Source organism: Lepidochelys olivacea (assembly GCF_965140295.1).
Source record: "Lepidochelys olivacea isolate rLepOli2 genome assembly, chromosome: 4".
Lineage (NCBI taxonomy): Eukaryota > Metazoa > Chordata > Testudines > Cheloniidae > Lepidochelys > Lepidochelys olivacea.
Window position 1 is genome coordinate 54,218,116 of NC_140414.1, and position 16,902 is coordinate 54,235,017.

Consider the following 16,902-nt stretch of genomic DNA (forward strand, 5'->3'; position numbering starts at 1 on the left):
TAGTGTTAGTGGATGAAGAGCAACCTATGCTTGTGTGCACATCCTGATTCTTGTCTCCCAAATGTTAAGTACTGTGATCCTGAGTCTCATGTACTGTGACAGATGGTCTTTAAAGGAGGAGCAAACAGCCCCCTCAGGTTACACTCTACCCAGAATGCCTTGCTAACCAATGCTGAATTGATCCAAAGGCTTGAGATCAGTCATACTTCCAGGATCTGGTGTCAGAAGATCAGAGCATGGGTGCACTGCACTATGGCTATTCCCTGCTTCTCAGAGTCATAGGGGGCCAGTTAAAGCAACTTGATAGGAGGGCCATTTGGACTCCTGCACTGCCCCAGCATACAGAGTACAAAGCCACATTGCCTTCCATTCAGGCTCCCATTGCAACAAAGACCTGAGAATCAAGCCCTATACATGTATTACACTAGACTACATTTTCAGTTTCCTTTCTTCTGAAGCCCTAGTTTGTATCTATTGTACTACATAGTGAGGCCATGTAACTACTTCTGGTATAAATGGGGTATTTGAATGGGATTATGCTTATTTACACATAAGTGTTAGTGCATGTGGATGTATATTTGCAGACAAGTTGCTCCCCAAACATTTGGGTGAACAAAGAATGGTCAGAAAAGGATAACAGGGAAGTAAACAAATATTAAGATCTCACAAACAGGTTTGTGGATATTTTTTCCTACTACTTGGCAAGATCTAGATAAATACTGAGAGGCCAAGTGAATCAAGAGCCATTGAGCAGAAAGGTCAAGCTGCTGTAGATCTTCTGACGCTCATACTTTTGGCTGCACAGCAGCGACTTAGTTGAATAATATTTCTTGCAGGTTTAAAGTGTAAATGGTGAATTCTCTTAAACTTGAAGTCATGAAACCATAATTTGAGGACTTCAGTAACTCGGCCATAGGTTAGGAATCTATGTCAGGAGTGGGTGGGTGAGGTTGTGGCCTGCAAAATGCAGGAGATCAGACTAGATGATCACAATAGTCCCTTCTGACCCTAAAGTCAATGAATAATATTTCTTTATAGACTTTGGTGAATGGGGATGTAGGCTAAAGTCTCATCTTACTGTTGAATGGTTATTTCTTGCAGAGGTTACCCAAAATTGTGTCAAGATGCCCCCACTCCATCCAATCAGCTTAAAAAGAGCCACATACACTTGAGACCATCTGCTAATTTCCTAATTGCTCTAACACTTGTTGCACAGCTCCTTTAAATAAACTTCTTTAGCTGGGTGAATGCAAGTCAGCTGGAAAAGACTGATCCATGCTAGGATGCCATAGATGAGTGGAGGTCCCTGACCAATTCTCAAGAACCAGATTGCAACCACTTTGCTTGCAGGAACACAGTATCTGTCCCAGTTAGGTGTTCCAGAGCTACAAAAAGTTTTCCTTTGAAAAATTGCAGTCTCACTCATGAGGCCTATTTAGCTTCTATTGGCCAGAAGCCACTCAGGCAAAGTTAATCAGTCTCTGGTCTTAAAAGATTAAATTTAATTCTTATATTACCACCACATGACATTTCTGTAAACATACCATATATGGCCTTCCTAGGGGCATTGGAAGCATGCCTCATACTTTCCCTTGGCCACGGCCTTTCCAATGCCTATCTCTGGCATAGCCCCTCCCTCAGGCCTAACCTGGGCCCTGCAAGTCCATATGAGTATTCCCTCCTCAAGTACCCCAGCTTCTTACAGGCTCAACATGCCTGTTGCCCCCATTTGCTTCACAGAGTGGGCTTTATCGGGCTTCTCCTCCTTTGTCTCTGGATGGGTCCTCTGCTCCCTGTCCCAGTACAGGCAATCCCTGCTGAAGTGTCCCATTTGTCCACAGGTGAAACAGTTTCTTGGCCCAGACACCAGCCTCCAGCCCTGGTGCCTGGCCTCCAATAAGTGCCATGGGCCCCCCTCAAACAGCAGCTGGAACAACCCCCACTAATGCTTGGCAAGCCAGGCTACACAGGCCCCCCAATAATAGTCCATCCCCATGGTCACCACTGTTAGTCTCTGATGCAGGTAATAGGTCTACAGTCAACCCCTTCCCCTTGTATCAGGGGTGACTGCATGATCGCATTCTCCACCACCTGTGGCAGAGCAAGACTCATCACTGTGGTGCCTCCTACTGGCCATTCAGGAATTAGGTCAAGTCCTTCCAGAGGGGACCCTCCTCCAGTAGTGTCTCTCTCACTGTGACAGGGTTGAGACTCACCACCCAGCACCTCCTGCTGTTCGGTCCAGGAATTAGCTCAGTTCATGCAGAGCACCCTCTGCTGGTGGTGCTCTGTCCATCTCTCACCCTCAGTTGGCATCTCAACCCATGTTGCTCCCAGCATGCTCTGCAGGACACTCCCCTCCAGCAATGCCCCCAAGTCCACACTTGCCCTGTTCTGGGGCGGGGGGGGGTACCAGCAGTCTTTCCAGTTGGCTTCTGCCACAGTGGCCAACCACAACCCCTCAAGTCTAGCCTCTCTGTTCAAGGGCTGGTTGCAGTCTGTCATGGCCACCCTTCCACAGCCAGGTGCTGTACAAGGAGGAAGGGGGGATCCAGGCCTGCCTACTACTCTGGGTCCCGACCCAGGGACCATCTAGTGGCAGCCTCCCTGCCCTCCTTCTCTCCCCTTGTCTAACTGTCCCTGGGCCACTTCCCCTCTGGCCTTTCACACCCTCTAGGCCCTTTCTATCAGGGCCCACAGTCTGGCAGGTATTGGGCCAGAGCCCTTCTATGCTACCCCAAGCCTGCCGAGCACTGCTCTGTCTGAGGTGCCTGTCTCCTGCTCAGTAGACAGACCTTCTCCCCCATGAAGGTCTGGGACAGGCTGCCTGCTTCCTTCCTGGGCCACTTTTATATAGGGCCTAGCCTCATCCTGATTGACTGGCTGTAATTCTGGCCCTGATTGGTTCCCAGTAGGCCTTTTCCTGATTGGCTGCCCTTCTGCACAGCCACTCTGGCCTACTCTAGCCCTATCTCTCATAGGGGTGGGGCAGCTGCCCCACCACACTCACCCTTACTCCCACTTTGGTGTCTACCACTCTGGGACCCAGGTCATTCCCCTGACTGCATCATTCACTATATCCCCACTTTTGGGGGAACCAGCAGTCTATAGTCCAGCCACTCACCTCAGTGGCCTGCTGCAGTCACCAGTCTAGTCCCCTGCTCCAGGGGCAAACTGCAGTCTGTGTTGGCCACCTCCCTCAGGACAAGTGAGGGCAGCCCAAGCACCTTATCTGCCCTTCTTCCAGGACTTCAGTCTGGTGGTAGCAACCGGAAGCTCATAGTGCTCCTAGGCCTTCTCCCTAGTAAGCCCAGAAGGGACCCTCCCACTTCTCTATTGAGCAGCCTTTTATATATGGCCCCTTCTAGCCCTGATTGGCCACTGCTACAAGCCACCTTCCAATTGGCTTGCTTCATCAACCCTCCTCTAATTGGAGGGTTCTGTGCAGGATCCCTCTGGCCTGCTTTAACCCTTCCTCCCTGTGGGGACATCTGCCCCACAACAGGCATGTTTAGCTGGATCTAAAACTATGGTACTTCCAGTTCTGGTGCTCTGACACCAGTTGAAACAAAGGTCACTTTAGATAAAATATTTATTCATCAACTTCAGTATCACAACTGATATGAAATCTCCTTAAAGTGTGTAGCCACTAGATATTGTTTCCTCTTGAAACAATCAGCTTTGGATTACTGATATGCATGGACTGGCATAATACAATACTTGCAACTTCAGTAATGATTTCATAGATTGGGGAAAGTTATTTTTCTATACCTCAGTTTCCCTAAGATCAGAGGGAGTAATAAATATAAGGGGAAAGGGAACCAAGTGTTCATCTGGGAAAACACCACAACCACATTGAAAAACATGCAATCATATCCAACCCAACCCCAGTATGTTGGGCAGTGCCCTTTGCCTCAGTTTCCCAGCTGGCAGTGGGAAAGTGATGAAAAAGTATCCCTTTAGCAGATCACTCCCTGCTCCCTCCACTGCACCCCACTCACAATTGGCTGTCCTTGGTCAGCAAAGACCCAGAGTTCTGAGGTGTGTTCATAGGGATTCACATCCCACCCCCGTAGGGGAGCATTGAGCAATGGCTAAGCCATTACTCACTATGCTGCTGCTAGCTGCTGCCGCCATTCACTCTGGCACTGCCATGCCACATTCCAACATTCCACCATTTAACCCAGCTCTCAGTGGGGAACCTCACTGCCAATGCAGACTGGGCAGTCTTTCCTTGCAACTCTGTTCCACGCCAGGTCTAAGGCTCTGCAGCTAGTCAGTGATTTCAGCTCTAGTGATCACTTAAAATAAGGACTCTCAATTGAGAGGAATCAGCTCTGACTTGGAACAGTGGAGGGAGAAGAAGGAACAAATTATATCTAGGACTCTTAAGCAGAACTGATACATGGTAGGAGCCCCTGTCCCCACCTCCTCTTCACTGGAATTTGGCATTCTTACCCCTTGTGTAGTAAGCGCAGTTCAGATGAACGGGACCCCCCTCAAACATGGCATACTAAGCCCAGTTCTGCTGTCCTTTACTCATACAATAAGCATGACATTTCATTACCCCTGCACTGGATACTAAAGTTATTTTTAACCCAACAGCAGACAAAATTGATCACTCTTTGGCAATGAAATGCCATCTACTAAGTACCTTAGGCAGAGTAGGTGTGTTTATGCAAATATGGTCGGGTCCTGCAGGTGTCTCCCGCCATCCCCAGCTCATCACTAGATGTCAAATGAGCTCATTCAGACCATGCTTACATGCACATAAAGAAATGAAGTCTACATATAGTGTGCCCCATTTAAAAACTCAACCTGTGTATGCTTCAATCATTGCAGTACTGTGGAATGATGCTACAGAACGGCAGGAAGCTAGGGAAGTAATGTTCATTATACAAATCAGTCCCAGTAACAAAGCTGGCATTAGGAAAAGAAGTTAGATGAAACAGATTTACCGGTAGAGTTTCCAATGATGTCCAGTTCTTAGTTAACAGTATGGGCCTAGTCTTTTTACCCAGTGTGACTCAAGGCAATACAGATATGAAAAATATTTGATAAATATTTTCCCTATTTTATAACATTGGTTGTTTTAAAAAATACTTGTTCCATTTTCAGTAATTTAATAACTGTTTCCATGGTAGCAAAAGCAGCAGCAAGCAAAGAAACTACTTTAAAAAAAAATAATTTCAAGAGTACAGAGCTGGAAGTGCCACTTCTCCCAGAGCACTTGCATGCTTTAGAAGTCTTATAGAATGAAGTAGGTTGATTATGATACAGAATTCTAAGATATTTTTCAAATATTGAATTCACTCAGTTTAGTAGTTAATATATATCATACTTCTAAAGAGTGCAGTTCTGCTGGCTACATGCACTTGTCACTTGGATGAGATCACTGTTACCTGTTCTGAACTTACTCCCAATAAGAAAATAATAAAATTTCAGCCTTGTTCCTCATAAAATACCGGTGGTATGCCAACACCAACTTAGCCTATAAATACATAGCAGTTTGTGGTCCACTTTCATCTTGTCACAAAAACTCTAGATAAAAACAGGTTCAAGTGAATTACAGCTGCATAAGACTTACTATACTTTTCATATCATAAAAAGGTCAAATAATAAATCAGACTGGCTGATGTACGTACCTTTCTTGGGCATCTGGTCTAGGACATTGCAGATGTTGGCACTCAACAGTTGCTCTCCAATACGTATTTTTTCAGATTTTTTAGATTTAATTTTAAGACTCAGTTGTTGAAAAGAATAGCTATCTTACTCTAAATTCAAATCTTGAAATCTAGATAGAAGATCGTTTTTAAAAATATTTAGCTGAAAAATGTCTACTACATTTTACAGTCTAAACATTTGGTCAGTTCTTTTTTACATATTGAACACCTGTCTTTTTTGGCAGCATCTTTGCCTTGTACTTAAAGAAAAAGTCTACACTGCAAACAGCAAGAAGAGCTCAGTTTGTATGTGATGTGATTATATTAGAGGCCTTGCCAGCCATCATAGAGGTAACAAAAGTTCATTTCTTTAGTTCAGTCCTTTTGTTAGGACTACTTAGGTAATATTCTAGTGAAGCAGCCCTGTGTTGTTGATGCATTAATATCTATAAAATAGCATTTGCCCCCCGGCCCCCACAGATGGCCAGTGAGGTTTGTTATTTCCAATTTAGAGCCCATTTTTCTGGGTGTGCTAGTATAGCTGGCCACTATAGAATCACTTATCTAAGGAAACTTTCATATGGCATAGCACCACCATAATGATTCTTATGCTGTAACCTTTCCCTGCCCACCCACCCCCCACCACGTGGCTGTCAGTATAAGAGGCCTTGGCCAGGGCTCACTCATGCTCAGGTGTTGTAACATCCCTGTGGCTACACTAATTTACCCTGAGGACTGAGCCAGAATCTGAATGACCCCGAGTCAGGCAGCATAAAGGAGGCTGAAGGCTAACATTGCACCTCCCTCCTAAGCACTCTTCAGCTATAACCTACAATCTGGCCTTTAGAATGTCCTTACTTTAGACATTAAGTTTTAAAACATTTTTTTTAATCTAGTTCTGGCATTTATGTCCTGTTAACAAGAATGTCAGGAACCAATTTAGTATATACACAAATGCTGATAGCTAGGTCAGTATCCTGCAGGAACATTTTCTCAAGAGGTTTTAAATTTTAATAGAAACAATCTATGGTTTGAAATACGGAAGACAATACATAGGCATTAGAAGATATAATTTGTAGTGAGCAGGATTGTAAGTATGTAATGTTTTAGTTAAAACGTCAAGCTAATCATAGTGGAAAGAGAAGAGTGTGCTGATAGGATTTTCCAAAATACTAACATACATATGCACAACAAATGTACGAAACAGGAATCTAGTTTTAAGGTTGAGTACTATAGTACTCAGATACATAGTAAAACTAAGAAGAAAACTAAAAAAAAACAATATGGTGTTAATATCAGGAGGTTTCTTTTATGCTGATTTTACTGTATATTTTATATTATTCCCTCCCCCTTATTTCTATTGCTATGTAAATAGTTTTCTTCCTCTTATGTTTCTGATTTATAATTCCATCTTTCTTTCTTCAAATTTTTTGTTTTGATTTTGATGTGTTCACTTATTTTTAAATTATTTTTTTTCTTGTTAGTGCTGGAGAACCTTAAGCAGTTCTGACTTCTTGAAAAGTAATATTTTAAATCATGCAAACTTCTAAAGTAAAGTGGTCAATTTCAAAATGCTGTGTAAATAGACCCCAGAAGGCAATTAAGACATGAAGCATATATACTTTTTATAAGAATATTTCTTAAATTAGTTTAACCTTTATAGGCTATGTGAAGGTTCCTTCCCCACTCTGAACTCTAGGGTACAGATGAGGGGACCAGCACGAAAAAAACCCTAAGCTTATTTTTACCAGCTTAAGTTAAAACTTCCCCAAGGTACAAACTATTTTATCTTTTGTCCCTGGACTTTATTGCTGCCGCCACCAAGCATCTAACAAATATAACAAGGAAAGAGCCCGCCTGGAAATGTCTTTTCCCCCAAAATCCTCCCCAAACCGTACACCCCCTTTCCTGGGGACGGCTTGATAAAAATCCTCACCAATTTGCATAGGTGAACACAGACCCAAACCCTTGGATCTTAAGAACAATGAAAAAAGCAATCAGGATTTTAAAAGAAGAATTTTAATTGAAGAAAAAGTAAAAGAATCACCTCTGTAAAATCAGGATGGTGAATACCTTGCAGGGTAATCAGATTCAAAACATAGAGAATCACTCTAGGCAAAACCTTAAGTTACAAAAAGACACAAAAACAGGAATATACATTCCATTCAGCACAACTTATTTTATCAGCCATTTAAACAAAACAGAATCTAATGCATATCTAACTAGATTGCTTATTAACCCTTTTCAGGAGTTCTGACCTGCATTCCTCCTTTGGTCCCGGCAAAGGCAACACACAGACAGAGAGAACCCTTTGTTTCCCCCCACCTCCAGCTTTGAAAGTATCTTGTCTCCTCATTGGTCATTTTGGTCAGGTGCCAGCGAGGTTATCTTTAGCTTCTTAATGCTTTACAGGTGAAAGGGTTTTTTCCTCTGGCCAGGAGGGATTTAAAGGTGGTTAGCCTTCCCTTTATATTTATGACAGGCTATTTTAAAAGCATCAAGAATGAAGATTTAGAAAATAAGACATTTGTCTTACAGCCCAGTTCCAAAAGAGAAGGTCAATGAAAGGAGTCACATTTGTGACAAGAATGGCAACATTGGTCCTAAATTGGAACTTATTTTTGCTGACGGACAAACATTGAGTGACTTAACGGAAAGACAGCCCCTAGCAATCAGATATGTTTATGTCACACTTTCCATAATCCAGAAAGACTATGGAATCAAAATCTTTTCACCCAGATATGACCATCCCATCTTCCTCAAAAGTGGTGTCATGTATTCAGCTTTGATATTTTTAGGGGCCAAATTTATTTGGTGGTTTGTGTACTGCAGAGTATTATCTAAAAGGTTCTATTTTAAATGTAGCTTTTGGAAAAGTAGTTCAAGTTAGGAGTGACCTAACTCAGAGTTGATCAGACCAAGCTGTATGGCTCTAAGGTAGCCAAACACCAGATTTGTCTGAAGACCTTTGGGGGAAGTGCTGCAAAGTGGAGTGAGCAGACACAAGAATCAAGGGTAAAGCTGAGAATTCTTGTCGTTGGGGTCAACAAGCCAATGAAGGTAACACTGCTGTTCAAGTCTTCAAGAAACCAACAAATTGGCTACCATTAGCCTTTGACTTTTGTGAGCCAAGGTTTCCATTATGATTTCTAGCTTCATTATTTTACTTTTTTCTTGCAGTCCAATAATACAATCTAATATTCTACATCCTCAGTTTGAACCCAGTCCTATTACCATCAACTTCATTAGCAAACTGCTATTGACATCAATGGCAAAAGAATCAGGCCTCATTTAAACATGTTAGAGTAAGTTTTGATTGCCCTAGGACATCTTAGTCACTTTGGGATACTGATGTTGCCAGCTTTTAATCAAAGCCTTGGCATCAAATGAGAATTTTCTCTGAGTTGGTAAAGCGTGACTCAAAACAGAATGGGTATGAAATTTTACTTGAACACATTACTCCAGTCTTAAATATCATTTATTCCTGTGAAAAAGCCAATATGAAAGATGTGTTTCTAAAAGAAAAAAAAATGTCCTGCAAATACCTATTCTAATAGTGTACTTTCAGCTCTACTTTGCCAGGTATCTGAGAGGTCTTATATACTATGGTGTCAAAGAACTAATTGATGTGGGAAATCTCAGGGTCTTATTCTGTAGACACTATTACTGGCATTAGCCTCAGATTATTAACAATGATCTTCCAGGAAAAGCATTCACAAAGAGATCATAATGGGGGACTAAATGATGTCACAGATAATACAACATGCATAATTTGCTCCTTAAATCACAAAAAAACACTAGACTTCATTTAACAGACAAGATCTAACATCCACTGCACTACATAAATTAAGATCAGAATTTGCAGGAGCTGAGCCTTTGAAGCCCACACATTTTGAGACAGGCACTTATGGAGATTAACATCAACTCAACATAGCCCAAAAGGGACAAACAGCATAATTCCTATCAGATTGGCTAATTTTAATTTACAGTTCATGTTGAGTTTAAATGGTCTGTCATGAAGCAGGTACAAAGTTAAAGAGTGGTTCTGTTCTATAAAGTGACTGTAAACAATGACACATCCTTACTCAAAGCTGACCCTGTACCTTGGCATAACTACTTGCTTAATGACAAAAAATATGATTAACTGCTTTTTAGTCCTGTTAGCCCTGCACAGACAACACAGCAATAAGGACTAAGAGGAAAGTGGATACTTTTTTACACATGTGAATACCCAATTGAGAGCAAGCTGGACTGAGTTAGAGGGGGAAATGGCATCATTAAGCCCTCTACTTAGCTCCCTCATTCTGTTATTATCCCAGTCCCTGCACAAGATTGACATTCAGCATATCAGTGGTCCAATGGGGCAATTCCAACAGCCAGAGAGCATCTGTGTGCAGTGGCATGCTGGCAATGCCCCCTTTCTTCAGGGTGCACCATCTGTCAGTACCAGGAAAACTGCATTGTATTGGTGGAGCTCTGGGCAACAGTTACTCCATACTATGAGCAAGAATATGGAACTGAGTCCTTTGGTACAAACATTCCTAAACAAAGATGAAAGTAAGAGATAACACAAGTTGGTCTCCCCTCCCTTTATTTTTTTAATAATTCAACAGAAGCCAAGATGACTTAACAGATTTCCCCAATATAACAAAGTGCATAACAATTCTCTTTTTGTAGTAATCCATAGAGAAACCACAAGAAGTAGAGATGTGGATATACTGCACCATAAAAGATGGTCCTTAAAGTTCATCTAACAAAAGATGTTTCAGTCATTTGGACTATCTCTCCAGAGAAAACAAAGGCAGTAAAATATCTTTCTGTAGGCTCTGATTCAGCAGATCCCTTAATCACAAGCTTTCTTTCACTATTCAGGAAAGCACTTGCACACACTGCAGCATCCTTTCAACTATTAGAGTTGTTATTCCTTGTTTTTAAAAGTTAGAGAGGGTTCAAAGAAGGGCCACAAATTTGATTAAAGGTTCAGAAGCCATTCCCTTACAGTGCAAAGCTCAGGAAACTGAATCTATTTGCCTTAAGAATTGGAAGGGTGTTGGGTGGCTACTTCATCAAGTGCGTACATGAGGAATGGAAATTTGATAGTTTGCTTTTCAGTCTAGCAGATAAAGGTATAACATGAGCCAATGGCTGGAAGTGCCAGGTAGGTACATTTCAGACTAGAAATAAAAAAAGGCACAATTTTTTAGAGAAAGAAGTTAATCACTGGAACAAAGGTTGTGGTGGATTCTCAATCATTGACAATCACCCAATCAAGTTTTCCTAAAGCTGTACTGTAGGTTAAACAGAAATTAATCAAGCAAACTTCTATGGCCTATATTAAACAGGTGATCAACTAGATGGTCACAGTAGTCCCTTCTGGCCTTCAAATATATGAAATTATAGGAGACTTCCATTGTCTCAATTAGGCGATCATTCTGAAGCATTTACACTCAGCATCCTTCAGTATCTGAGCATGTAAACTCAAGAGGCTTAATAACCTCTATGCAAAGGAATGGCTCATGAGCTGTACCAACACAGGGAAATTCCTGGGAAAGCCTCATTTTCTAGGACAGTTCTTACTGAGTCTTTTAGGAATATTAACATAAAATAATTCATGTTTACCAAGTTAAGTATTTAAGAGGAAGAAAACAGGTTTTTAGACAGACAATAGAGGAAGTGAATGTTTAATTCTCATGATCTGCTAGGATTAGGGAAGCCAACTCTGCAGATAAAGAGACAAACTGGATGAGGTAGTATCTTTTATTAGACCAATTTCTGTTGGTGAGACAAGCTTTCGAGCTTACACATGGTTCTTCAGGTCTGGGAAATGTATTTAGCTGTGACACTTAGTAAAGGTGGAAGTTTAACATAAGTAGTTAACATATTTCAAGGGACCATTCAAGGTGAAGCGGATCATGCAGATTATTTTAGTCTGAATCTGTTCTTACTTAGGCTGGTATAAAATCAGAAGTAACTCAATGGGAGTCAGTAATATCAGTAAAAGCAGGATCAGGCCCAGTGACTGACACCTTTACTCTGATTGTTATATATCCCTGAACCTTAGCTCTGTTTTTTTCCATACCCCCTCCCAAACATTTCCATTCTTCCAATAGAGCTCCCACAATTCAAATAAAAGACTATACCCTCTGGTTTGAAGCTGGTCACTATCCATCTTTCAGAGACCAGATAAAACTGAACATTTATCATTAAAGATCTCACATCATTTGTTCTAAGAGTACAGTTGTTAAACTTGGGGTTCTGGCTAAATTTCTACTTTAGTAATTATATTTGTCCTTGCTAAATTTTTCCTGCGTTCTCCATTGGACAAGGAATTCACTTGCCCTAAACATTTGTACATTTATTTTATGTACTGTAGGTATGTCTGGACTTTTTTCCAAAGTGTTCTTTTTTGCAATATACCAATCAGTAAACTTTGAAAATCAGTTCAGTATTTGGTTGAAAAGTTTTATATAAAATATAAATTCTATCAGATATCTTGAGTTATTTGCTTCTACAAATCCGAGGGCCAATTTCAGTTGAAAATTGGAAGGTAACAAAGATATCTCAGTGAAATAAAATATGATCCATCTGTTTCATTTCTGAATATATAAATTTTTAAGCTTTCTTCTAACCTTTTATCATTTTTCTGCAACTCAGTATTGTTGCAAGAGTGTTGGGATTTGGGGACACTAACATACAGAAAGTCTCTGCACTTTATTTATCTTTTCTTGCTGTTTCAAAGTGGGTTTTTATTTTTGAATCAATTTTACAAAGTATTAAATAAGATTATGCCCCCTTCATTCAAATTAGCTGGAAATTGTTTATGGATGCAGTGCTTTCACACCTAACGTAGCAAAAATAACCTTCATATAATAAATTTAGGGAGCTAGAAAGTGCTAATATATTGGGGCTCTTCTCTACACTATATAACAGTGGTGTATGTGTGCTATAAAGTGTTACGATGAGTGAGTTTTCTGGAGGTGTGTTAAAATCTAATAATGATTTTTTTAAAAGTTAAATAAGCTCAGTCTCAGTAAAAATAAATGCCAGAAAGGTGACAAGTAGGGAAAAGCTTGTGTTTATATTGTAAACCCGTAATGTTAGGGCTACAAGTACATTAGTATGTTGTTTCTGCACCATGCTAGATTCAGTAGTTCCGAGTTTTTGTCTGAACTGGCCTTGAACTAGTAAAGTAGCTTTTAAAGCTTCAGAAACTGGTTCTCTAATCCCTAACTTCAGACAGCAGCAAAGTTTACCTGTCACTGTGGGAGAAATGTTGAAAGACATCTAGTGAAAGGAGAACAAAATAATAAGTTCCCAATTTTTTAAAATTATTAAAGGACATTTATTAAAGTTCCATGAAAAAGGCCCAAAATAATCTGTTTGATTTTCATGTAGATATTTAATGACTTCAGCTTGATGGCTAATTCTTGCTCCATCAGAACTCTACCAAATCTGTTTACACTGTAGCCATGAGCCCACACCTGTGTGTAATGCTTTCCCCTCTTCTGCACTGTAATGCTTCTAGGTAACAGTATTAGAGGAATTCCTCCACTCTAAGAGCAGTCATACAACTTAAGAAACGCTGCACCGCAAAAGTTCCTCCACATTGCCTTACTAAAATTCCTCAACCGTCCCCTTATGTGCTGTAGTTTCAACATTCATCAGTTCCTTGGTGTGTGTGCACTGGGACACTTAAGAGGGTAGTCTGATAGACTCCAAGAACTGTACTAGAATCAATTAATTCATTTTACATATGCCATGTGACCGTCTGAAGTCTGGAGCCAGGATTGAACTGATTTTACAGGACATCCCATATAGCAAGTGCTTGTATTGGGCTAGATCTGAAAGGGAAAAAAGAACTTGGGTTTTCTTTAGCAAGCTTCTTTTTTATAGGGGATTGTTATTCAATACTGAAGATGCAAGTTTTGAACTAAACTGGGACGGCATTTATGTGACTACATGTGATGGGGAGAAGGGAAGGAAGAGTTTGGTCAATGCTGAGCATTTTTGAAAAAAGTTCCCCATAGGTACTGTTCTATGTGAATGTGTCTAGAGGATTTGTTTTTAATCTTTTCTTCTTACGATTGGCTAAGACTTCTAACTGTGGATTTCCCCTAATCTGTCATGAGATCACTGCAAGATAATATCAGTAAGCACCCATCATACGAGTATTACAAAGGTCATGTCAATTTTAATTATTCTGTATTGCAAGTCATTTCTGTATTTTAGAATCCAGACTGTTGCAATAACTTCACCTTTTTACTTCCTCAGCAGTAAGGAAAGCATTATTTCCATATTCTGGCAATTACTACAAAAATGTATACCAGGAAGAAGGCTTACTATTACTTACCAGTCATTTATATAGCTTCACAAATGTTTGTGGCACTTAGCATAGCAAAGCTATATACCTGGATTTTCACTTATATTACTTGGTTAACCACCAAAAAACAGTTTTATATGTCAGCATGATACACAAACCCCCAAGAAAGTTTTTCCAAATCAGTAAAGATTATAGAATTGTACAGTCAAAAAACAAGCAGGAAAATGACTTCAATGAAGTGAAATATATTTTTTAAAAACTAGATGGCAATGGCCCAGCATGGCTGGTCCTCTGCTCCCAGATCAGTAATTTCTGGGAGTACTGCAAAGTCAGCATGTTCACTTTCAGTTGGTTTAAGGACAGACAGTTGAGAAGCGAGTGGCGATAGCCCTGTGGAAGCTTGCAACGCCTGACTGGGCAAGTCTACTGTGGGGGTTGCTGTGATCCAAGTAGCCAATGCAATCATTGATGTTCTTTTATCAAGGGTAGTGACCCTGGGAAATGTGCAGGTCATACTGGATGGCTTTGCTGCAATGGGGGTCTCTAACTGTGGTGGGGCGATAGACAGAATGCATATCCCCATCTTGCCAACCAGTACATAAACCGCAAGGGGTACTTCTCAATGGTGCTGCAAGCACTGGTGGATCACAAGGGATATTTCACCAACATCAACATGGGATGGCTGTGAAAGGTGCATGACGCTCGCATCTTTAGATCCTCTGGGCTGTTCGAGCAGCTGCAAGAAGGAACTTACTTCCCAGACCAGAAAATTACTGTTGGAGATGTTGAAATGCCAATAGTTATCCTTGGGGACCCAGCCTACCCCTTGCTCCCATGGCTCATGAAGCCTTACACAGGGAGCCTGGACAGTCATAAGGAGCAGTTCAACTGAGCAAGTGCAGAACGGTGGTAGAATGTGCCTTTGGACGTTTAAAAGCTTTGCTGACTAGGTCAGACCTCAGCACAACCAACATTCCCATTGTTATTGCTGCTTGCTGTGTGCTCCACAATCTCTGTGAGAGTAAGGGGGAGACATTTATGGCAGGGTGTGAAGTGGAGGCAAATCGCCTGGCATCCAATTTTGAGCAGCCAGACACCAGGGCGATTAGAAGAGCACAGCTAGGTGTGCTGTGTATCAGAGAGGCTTTGAAAACCAATTTCATGACTGGCCAGGTTACAGTGTGACAGTGGTGTGTGTGTTTCTCCTTGATGCAAACCCGCCCCCTTTGTTGATTTTAATCTCCTGTAAGCCAACCACTCTCCCCCCTTCAAAATAAAGTAACTATTGTTTTGAAACCATGCATTCTTTCTTTACTAATTAAAAAAGAGATAACAGACAAGGTAGTCTGGGTGGGGTGGGGAAGGAGGGAAGGACAAGGCCACATTATTTATTGTAGTCACACTAACGATCAAACTGTTTGAATGACAGCCTTCTGTTGCCATCCTCTGGAATGGAGTGGCTAGGTGCCCGGAGCCTCCCCGCCCCTGCGTTCTTGGGTGTCTGGGTGGATGTGGAACTTGGGGAGGAGGGAATGTGGTTATACAGTGGATGCAGCAGGGGTCTGTGCTCTTGCTGGCTTTCCTGAAGCTCCGTCAGTCACTTCATCGTGTCCGTTTGCTCCCCTAACAGGCGCTTCATCATGAACGTTTGCTCCCCCATTAGTGTCAGCATCGTGTCCTGCCTCTGCTCTTCGCACTCACTTAATGCTTTCCTGGGCTCTGCCACTGAATGCCTCCATGCATTAAGCTATGCCCTGTCAGTGTGGGAGGACTGCATGAGCTCGACTAACATGTCATCGCGAGTGCTTTTTTTTCACCTTCTAATCTATGATAACCTCAGGGACACAGATGTTAGAGGGAGCATAGAAACATTTGCATGGGGGGGGAAGGGAGAGTAAAATGTAAGATCATATATTTCTGAAAACAAAAGGGAGACTCTTTCACAGTGAATGAAGCAATTCACAGCAGACAGCACATGTGCTTTAGGTACAAGGTCACATTTTGCCTTTTATATTGAGCATCTGCCCATATGGTGACACATCACACACACACGGCTGGGCAACAGAATTTGGTTTCCAGGCAGCCATGGTAAGCCTTTTGGTACATGGGTACACCTTCATAACATGTGGGAATGTTTTCAAACTTCAGCGCCCTCCTTTCCCAGAGCAAGCAATGGGTTGGGTTTCACATTTAAAGGGAGGGGCTGTGGTTTTCGGGTGGATGTGAAGCACACACCTTCCCCACCCCTCCGTGTGGCTATTCTCCAGGATGATCCCTTCACCCCTCCCTCCCGCCAGGTGGCTATTCTCTGGGATGATCCCTGTCAAGGTTCCTTCCCCACTCTGAACGCTAGGGTACAGATGTGGGGACCTGCATGAAAAACCTCCTAAGCTTATCTTTACCAGCTTAGGTCAAAACTTCCCCAAGGTACAAAATATTCCACCCTTTCTCCTTGGATTGGCCGCTACCACCACCAAACAAATACTGGTTACTGGGGAAAAGCTGTTTGGAACATCTTTCCCCCCAAAATACTTCCCAAAACCTTGCACCCCACTTCCTGGACAAGGTTTGGTAAAAAGCCTCACCAATTTGCCTAGGTGACTACAGACCCAGACCCTTGGATCTTAAGAACAATGAACAATCCTCCCAACACTTGCACCCCCCACCCCTTTCCTGGGAAATGTTGGATAAAAAGCCTCACCAATTTGCATAGGTGACCACAGACCCAAACCATTGGATCTGAGAAAAATGAAAAAGCATTCAGTTTTCTTACAAGAAGACTTTTAATAGAAATAGAAGTAAATAGAAGTAAAGAAATCACCTCTGTAAAATCAGGATGGTAGATACCTTACAGGGTAATTAGATTCAAAACATAGAGAATCCCTCTAGGCAAAAACTTAAGTTACAAAAAAGATACAC